Source organism: Lotus japonicus, chromosome 1, assembly GCF_012489685.1.
Source record: "Lotus japonicus ecotype B-129 chromosome 1, LjGifu_v1.2".
Taxonomy (NCBI): domain Eukaryota; kingdom Viridiplantae; phylum Streptophyta; class Magnoliopsida; order Fabales; family Fabaceae; genus Lotus; species Lotus japonicus.
Genome location: NC_080041.1, coordinates 59,809,680 through 59,817,322, shown reverse-complemented (window position 1 = coordinate 59,817,322; position 7,643 = coordinate 59,809,680). Strand labels below are relative to the sequence as shown.

Sequence of the window (7,643 nt, the reverse complement as noted above, 5' to 3'; positions counted from 1 at the left end):
ATATTGCCTCAACCTCTACTCAAGCTCCTCAATCGACACTAAGCTCTGATAGACCGTCCTCTGACCAAGCTGTGTCGTCTGCTCCAGATCAATCTGATCTGAATCAGGCCAGACTTGACTCCATTGAGAGGCGACTTGATTCTCACTCCACACTCATTCAAGATCTTACAGAGATGTGTGCTAAAATCCTAAGAAGGCTACCTAAACCTTAGTTTTAGGAACTCTTTTCTCCTTCTCCTTACAATTTTTTTTCTCTTTTATTATGATATTAATTTTTCTTTGTTTAACCTTGTTCTTAATCCAGTTAACTTGATGTTTTTCCGTTTCTATGCTTAATTTATTATCCTATTTAGCATACGCATTAACAAACAAACAAACATTTTTATTCAAAAACTTCATTCATTCATTCCTTATTGGCATTACATCTAAAATGGAGGATTTTTCCTCAAAGATCTACATTGCCTACGCTTCTCCTCCTTCTCAAGCTCCAGACCATGCTGCTTGAACTCCAATTGGACCAAGCTCCGGCGAACTTCCTGCTTCTCAGGACCCTCTGCCATGGGTTCAAGTGCAGTCTCCACCGCAGGGATCTTAGCATAGTTGTGCAGCTCCCGCTGGAAAAGGCCTTGAAGTTCCTCTACAAACCCAAGGAATCCTCTGAGAGTAGCGTCCATCTCTGGACTCAGACCCTTTCCTAGCAACTGATTTGTCAGTTGGTAGACGCTTGGATCCTTTGGGTGCCTGACATTGAAAGAACAGATCCTCTTCAAATGCCTTCCTCCTAAGCTCATTGATGCAATTCTCAACGGAAGCCATTGTCGTATTTGTTACAAGATGAAGATGTTTTTGGGAAGACTGCTATGGCTTACATTTCTATTTATACACTAAGTTCAGTCTACAGAAGTTAATGCTGCTGCAGTTTCTCGAGGTGTTTACGTTGGTAACTGATGCACGTCTTAAACCTCCTGGCCGGTGGTAAACGTTCTCGTCATTTAATTTTCTTCATCTGCATTAATCAATTATTTTCTTAATTAACCTTATTATTTATTTATCTTTTCTCCATTCTTCTTAACTTAGACCTTCTCTAAGGGGGAGTACCTTGTACTTCATGCTAAGTTTTTCACACCCCATTCTTTTTGCTTATGACAAAAAGGGGGAGTACAACCAGTTTTTGATGTGTAAGCTGTGTTAGTGTGATTTTTTATTTTGGAGAATTTTAAGTGATCCATCTTTATTAAGTCTTAGATTCAGGAGGAGCTAAGCTCAGAATCAAGCTGTGACTTGGATTCAGGACGAGCAAAATAAACCATACATCTCAGGATAAGTTTACCTCTGATACCCTAAACTCTGAGTGTATTCAGTTAATTGTTTAAGAATTGTTTAAGAATTGTTCATCAAAATACTTGGTTTTGTCATCATCAAAAAGGGGGAGATTGTACGACCAAGATTTGGTTATGTAGTACAACTCTATGTTTTGATGATTACATGTTAACTATTGTGTATGAACAATTATGGTACTCTAACATTGTTTTCTAAGTGTTTATATGACAGGCTCTGACTCTGGTCAATACTCACAATTATCAGAAGCATTTAGCCCAAAGAGTAACCAACACAACGCTTTCGCACTCACTATGTTCTGATTGAACAGTAGTACATGCTTCAGAAGCTCTGAATATGATAAGCTCTGTTATGGATTCATATCACTTAAAGTTCTGAAGACTAGAAGCTCTGAAGGTCGAGAGGCTCTGAAGGTCCAAAAGCTGAGAAGTGAAGATTCTGAAGTCCAAGAGTAAGTTGGCTCTGAAGACCAAGTACTTCCAACTCTGATGTTCAGAAGCAGAAGATACGAAGGTCAGAGGATCCAAGCTTCCCTCTGACTCTGATCACCAAGCTTCACAAGTTCCAACATGAAGCGTCGCCTGATTAGAAGTCAATTAGGATAAGGCTCACATCGCTATCAAAGTACAAAAGCAATTGTACTATCCTGACGACCTTACCTAAGATGTTCAGCCACAACAGACTCTGGAAGTTACATATCTGCCCTCCAACGGTAGCATTTCAAACAATGGATACAACACTAATCCTTGAGTATAAATAGAGGCTGAAGTTGGAAGAAGACGCTAAGAAACTTTGTACAAGCTCAAGCAACCATTCAATATTCTCTTAGAAATCTTTCTTCAATCGTTCTTACTGTGTTTACCTGAGCTTTCTTAGAAGCATTCATTGTAAACCAAAACCCTCAAACAGTTAGTTTGATTTCCTTAAGGGACCAAGGTTGGTCAGCTCCTTGAGAAGACTAAGAGAGTGAATCTTAGTGTTTGCTAGTTCATTGTATTGTTAGTCACTGAGCAGGTTGCTAGTGCAGTTGTAACAAACATTGAATAGTGGATTGCCTACATTCTAAGAAGGAAGAAATCACCTTAACGGGTGGACTGGATTAGCTTGAGCGATTATCAAGTGAACCAGGATAAAATACTTGTGTGCTTCTCTTCATCTCTTATCTTTGCACCCTGTGTTGTTTATTCGAGAGATTTATCTAAATCTCAAGAGGGAAATTTTTTAGTTGAAAACGCTATTCAAACCCCCCTTTCTATCGTTTTTCATACCTTCAAAGTTCAACAATGCTGTGATCAGCAAAGTTGTTCTACCAAAGGATGGAGCTAGGAATCATGTAAACGCACATGCAAGGTATGCGTTGTACAAAATTTACAAGCGGGTGAAAATCAACCCTGCTTATCTGATGTGAAAATACTTGTTGAACTTTCGGGAGAAAAGCCAATGATTTCTTCCTTTTGGCTCCCTGCTGACTGTGATTCTTGAGAAGAAGGGAATCACCTCTGAATTCATAGCTTCTGAGGAACGTTTGAATGAAGACATTGTTTTTCCCACACCAATCAAACTAGGGGATGTTAGCAAGTTCAACATTCCATATGATGATTCTGAAGTTCTTGAGGAATTTCTGGCGAAGAAGAAGAGAACCGCTAAAGGGAAAGGGAAGGCCATTGCCACTGAACAATCTGGCAAATGCAAGAAGAAGAATCTGAAAGAACTGTCTGACCTAGTGTTGAAGGAATCATCTAAGAGGATTGTTCCCAAGGCTCTGAGAATTGCACTGTATCCTGAGGACGAGCTTGAACAGTCCTGAGTCATACCAAAGGCTTCTACCAAGGAACAGTCCATCAGAATTGTTAAGGGGGGAGCACCTGTACAGTCTCAGTCTCATCCAATTGCTTCAAGAACTCGCTCTTGGAAAGGGTCTCCTGCGAACAAGCCTGTAGAACCCAAAAAGCTTAAACGCTTGAGGAAACAATTTGAGAAAGAACCTGCTGAAAAGGCTTCACAGCCTTTGTACCGAAAGAGGAAGATCCTAGCAGATGAACTTGATGAGAAACTGGGTGATGAAGACATTGCGTTTCACACCAGACTGACCAACTCCCTTGGAACCACGTTTCCTTATCAAGAGGTATCCTCTGAACTTTCTAATCAAGAATTTGTTAATTCTTTGTTCAATGATACCTATGAACACCAAGGTCCTATCACTCCACAACACCAAAACTGTTTATCACCGACACCAAACACCACTGAACCCTTGAAACCACTCTCTCAAAACACAAACCTCAATGAACCACAAGTTGTGCAACCCGTTGTTCAGAACTCACCTCAGTTCATCCCCATTCACACCATTGATTCCTCTGATGAGGAAAGAACAAATGAGAACTTGATTTTGCAACCCGCACAAAACCCTGCTCAAAACCGTCCTTACTCCACACCGGACGCAAGCACTTCAAGATCTTCAAAGCTTGGTACTGTTCTTTCCCTTTCTTAAGTGAGAAAGAGGCATCTCAAGATGCTCGTGTCATCTGCTATCAAATGCAAGCGCCCTGCAAAGACTGCAAAGGCTGGCTTCAAGGATTTCCAGGATCGTTTGACCAAGCGCATTGAGAAAGTTCATAATCATCAAGTGTTTGTGTCTTGGAAAAGACCATCAGATGTGGGCTATGTTTTTCAACTCCAAGCAAGCAAGGTTCCTGACTGGGAACAATGGAAATTGTGTGCCACTGGAGGCTATGTGGGCAATATGCCATTCTCTGTCCTGAATCGTTTATCCGCTCTGATCGTTCTCTTGGGCAACTAGGTATTTGTGCTCCTGCCAACCAATATCCCTAAGATCATTATGCATCCAGAGAAGCTCCAAGGGATTAAGAGCAAGGGACCACTTATTGAAGAAGGAGAATGTTCAGTCCCACCGGGAACGGATCCTGATGCTGAAAAATCCATTGTCCTCACTGATGATGATGAAGATGGAGGCCAAGGCAATCAAGAAGAGAATGCTGATAAAGTTCCACAAGAGCAACCTCTGGCAAATCAATTTGTCAGCAGAGAGGATTTCGAGAACCATCCGAATCATATCAACCATCTCTTCATAGACCTCTCCTTCAAGATTGAGCAACTGCTTAATCGTTTTGGCTAATGGTCATTCTCTATCCTACTGTCCGTTAAACAATTTTTAATTCTTGAACAATTTCACTTATGTTGCTACTTGTTTTATTACACTGTTTAAGCTATTATCTATGCTATGCATGTTTCTCTCGTTTTTTTTACATGTTAGCTTAGGCTCTGATACCGCTTATGGAAATAGTTTAGCACGTTTTTTAATAATGCCAAAAGGGGAGAACATACTTTTCAGTATAGAGAAAACTTTAACTTCTCGAGTTTTGAAATTGAAAATTAATGTCTTGAATATTTAATGTCTCATATACATAAGTTTGTTTCACTTAGGGGGAGCAAAGATTAGAACAAGTCTCTTATGAAATGAAAGCTAAGTAGAACATATGTCTCAAATACTATCTTTTTGAAAACGATGTTCAACTCAGGGGGAGTTTTTAATTTCTTTGGAAAACTGTATTCAACTACCCTCTATCCTTTTCAACAAAAATTGTCATTATAAAAAAAGGGGAGATTAGTCTTCAGAGCCAGCTTTCTTGGGTCTTCAGAATCTTCAAGTCTTCAGAGACTTTGACCGTTCACTTCAGAACTTCTGTTCTACAGAGTCTTCAGCACTTGATTCTTCAGATCCCATATCAGAGCTTTAATCTTCAGAACATCTGAAGCATTAACTACCTTTCAAAAGAACGTAGTGATTGCAGAAGCGGTTTGGTGGTCAACACTTTGGTCTTTGACTTCTGATGAAAAACCCCTTTCAGTCAAAATCAGAACCTATTTGTAAAATACACAAAAGACAAACGTTAGAGTACCAAAGTTGTTCATACTCAAAATATATACATGTTATTATCAAAATCTAGAGATGTACACAGAACCAAATCTTGGTCTTACAGTTTGGGGCTTACTTTGTATTGTATAACTTTATCCATCAAACCATCCTTATTCATTAAAATGATATATAATTTATTCCACCATCAAAATGTGGGATAAGACCTGATAAACTCTAATGTATTAACCTCTTAAAAATATTCCAACAGTAGCCTTTCATCTTCAAAATCGTTCATCCTCTTCTTCCTCCTTGCACCTTCCCCTTCTTCTAGTTTGTCCCCTTCAATCATATCTTCAAATCAGTGCCACAGATACCATCCTCAGCTTGTAGCCATCGCATCCTCTAAAACCTCCAAGGTCGAAGGTAGCTGAGCTTGAGAAACCTCAGCCTCTGGACCACCTTGAACCAGAAATTGCTGTCACAGGAAACAATCTATTTACCACCGCGAGCAGCCCACCGTCTTTGACGTAACAACCACAGTCACGACCAATAAGATGACCTCAACCAATAGCCCCTGTCACGACGTTATGACCACCATGGTGACCTCCTCAAACCACCGCACGAACCTTATGGCCTCTCATGAGTGTTGCTCCCTTTCTCTCTCCCAGTCACAATCTCTCCCTCTCAGCCTCTATACGTACTATGTAGCCTTTCCTAAAGTTTGATGTGGTTTTCCTATGTGTTTGTGAAATTAGATCTAGAGTTGGCCTTTGGGGAAGGAGGATTTGGGGGAGAAGGACTTCTGGGTTTTTTTTTTCCAAATATTTTAGAAATTAGTGAAGAATTGGTGAACAAAAATGAACTATTATGAGGGATCAAAAGGGCTAAAGAAAATGGACTACGACACATATCTACAGTTTTTACAAATATTTTAACTCTTTCTAAATACAACTTTTGTATTAAGCCACACAAAAGTTAACCCCATTACATAAAAAATAAATAATAAATTTTTTATCAAATGGATATTTTTGTAAAAATATTTAATTTTTATACTATCCATCATTATTCAACACTTCACCAAACATAGGATTGTATTATTAAAACAATATGATATGTCTCAACAAACTCCGTATAGTATTAAAGTTTTATCAGCTCTTATACTATCAGGCCTTATCCTATCAACCTTTATACTATCCGGCCTTATACAATACTATGTACCAAACGGGTCCTAAGTTCTGGCTTTAAGCGCCCACACAACACACAATAAACAGAGAGGGTCAACTTATAAAAATAATTAACCAAGGGGATAAACACGATAGCACACAAGGTCTCAAACAAAAACAATCATCAACAAGTATAAGCATCACTAGCATACTAAGCATGTTATCTCAGCTCTATCATCATAAGCATACTCATATTATAAGCACATAGAATATATTCTCAAACAACATAGGCCAATCAAGTCTAGATCATAAATCAGTTAGTCTATACGTAGACTGTCTACAAAAATTCAGATATCCACAAACAATAACGCATGAGAGGTGGGACAATCACATGAAAATCCAGTTCACTAGTCTTTCTACTAGTCACCTATCGTTGAAATATCACTCTTGAAGAACACATCCGAGTCGAACCCACACGGTTCACGAATGTACCCGGTTTTGAAGCATCAGTAGTCGCCCCGGTTTGGCCTACCTGATTCCAAACCCTGCAGGCCCTTATGCACATGCCATGAAAAAACAACATCTCATATCTCATGCAAGTCTCAAGTTAGGGATGCAACATCATAACAACTTCAACATAGCATATATCTCATAGCATGAACCACATCAACAACATCATACATAATCAACAAACATCATGACATAACATCACATGTTAAGCATAGATTGACATCAACAATATCATAGTGTAAATTGCAAACATCTTAAATTTAACATCACATCATGCAATTAAACAAGCATTCAAGCATAACATGAATCACAAGCAACAATAAGTACACCACATCACAAACATGACACTCTAAGACCAAAGTGCCCTCACCTTGGTCACTTTCCTTCCCAAAAGCACGTCCTAGATCCTCACAAACCTTGCTAATCGAACCTTGAGCTTTGAAGCAAGAAAAGGAGAAAAGAAGTTTCCTTCCCTAATGAGAGAAACACATCAAGTTTTGTGAGGTGAGAGAGTGACATAATTTTATGAGTTATTTTTCTCATCACTAGAGAGCACTATTTATAGAGATGGGTTGCAGAAAAACAAATAGACACCTCTACCCCAAGGATTATGCGCACTAAGCCCCAAACCCAGCAGAAAAATTTCGTCTTGATCTCAAACTATTACACCCTCCGGTCACATATATAAGCAAAAAAAAAATATTGTAGGTTCATTCATTTAATGATGTATCTAGTCATTTAATGTTTTTTTACTTATA

The 7,643-nt window shown here is 39.0% G+C and overlaps 1 pseudogene; it reads left to right on the top strand.

The window, feature by feature from the left end:
* Positions 1 to 4,174: 4,174 nt before the first annotated feature.
* LOC130740360 (uncharacterized) overlaps positions 4,175 to 7,643 on the top strand; it is a 57,317-nt pseudogene continuing 53,848 nt past the window's right edge.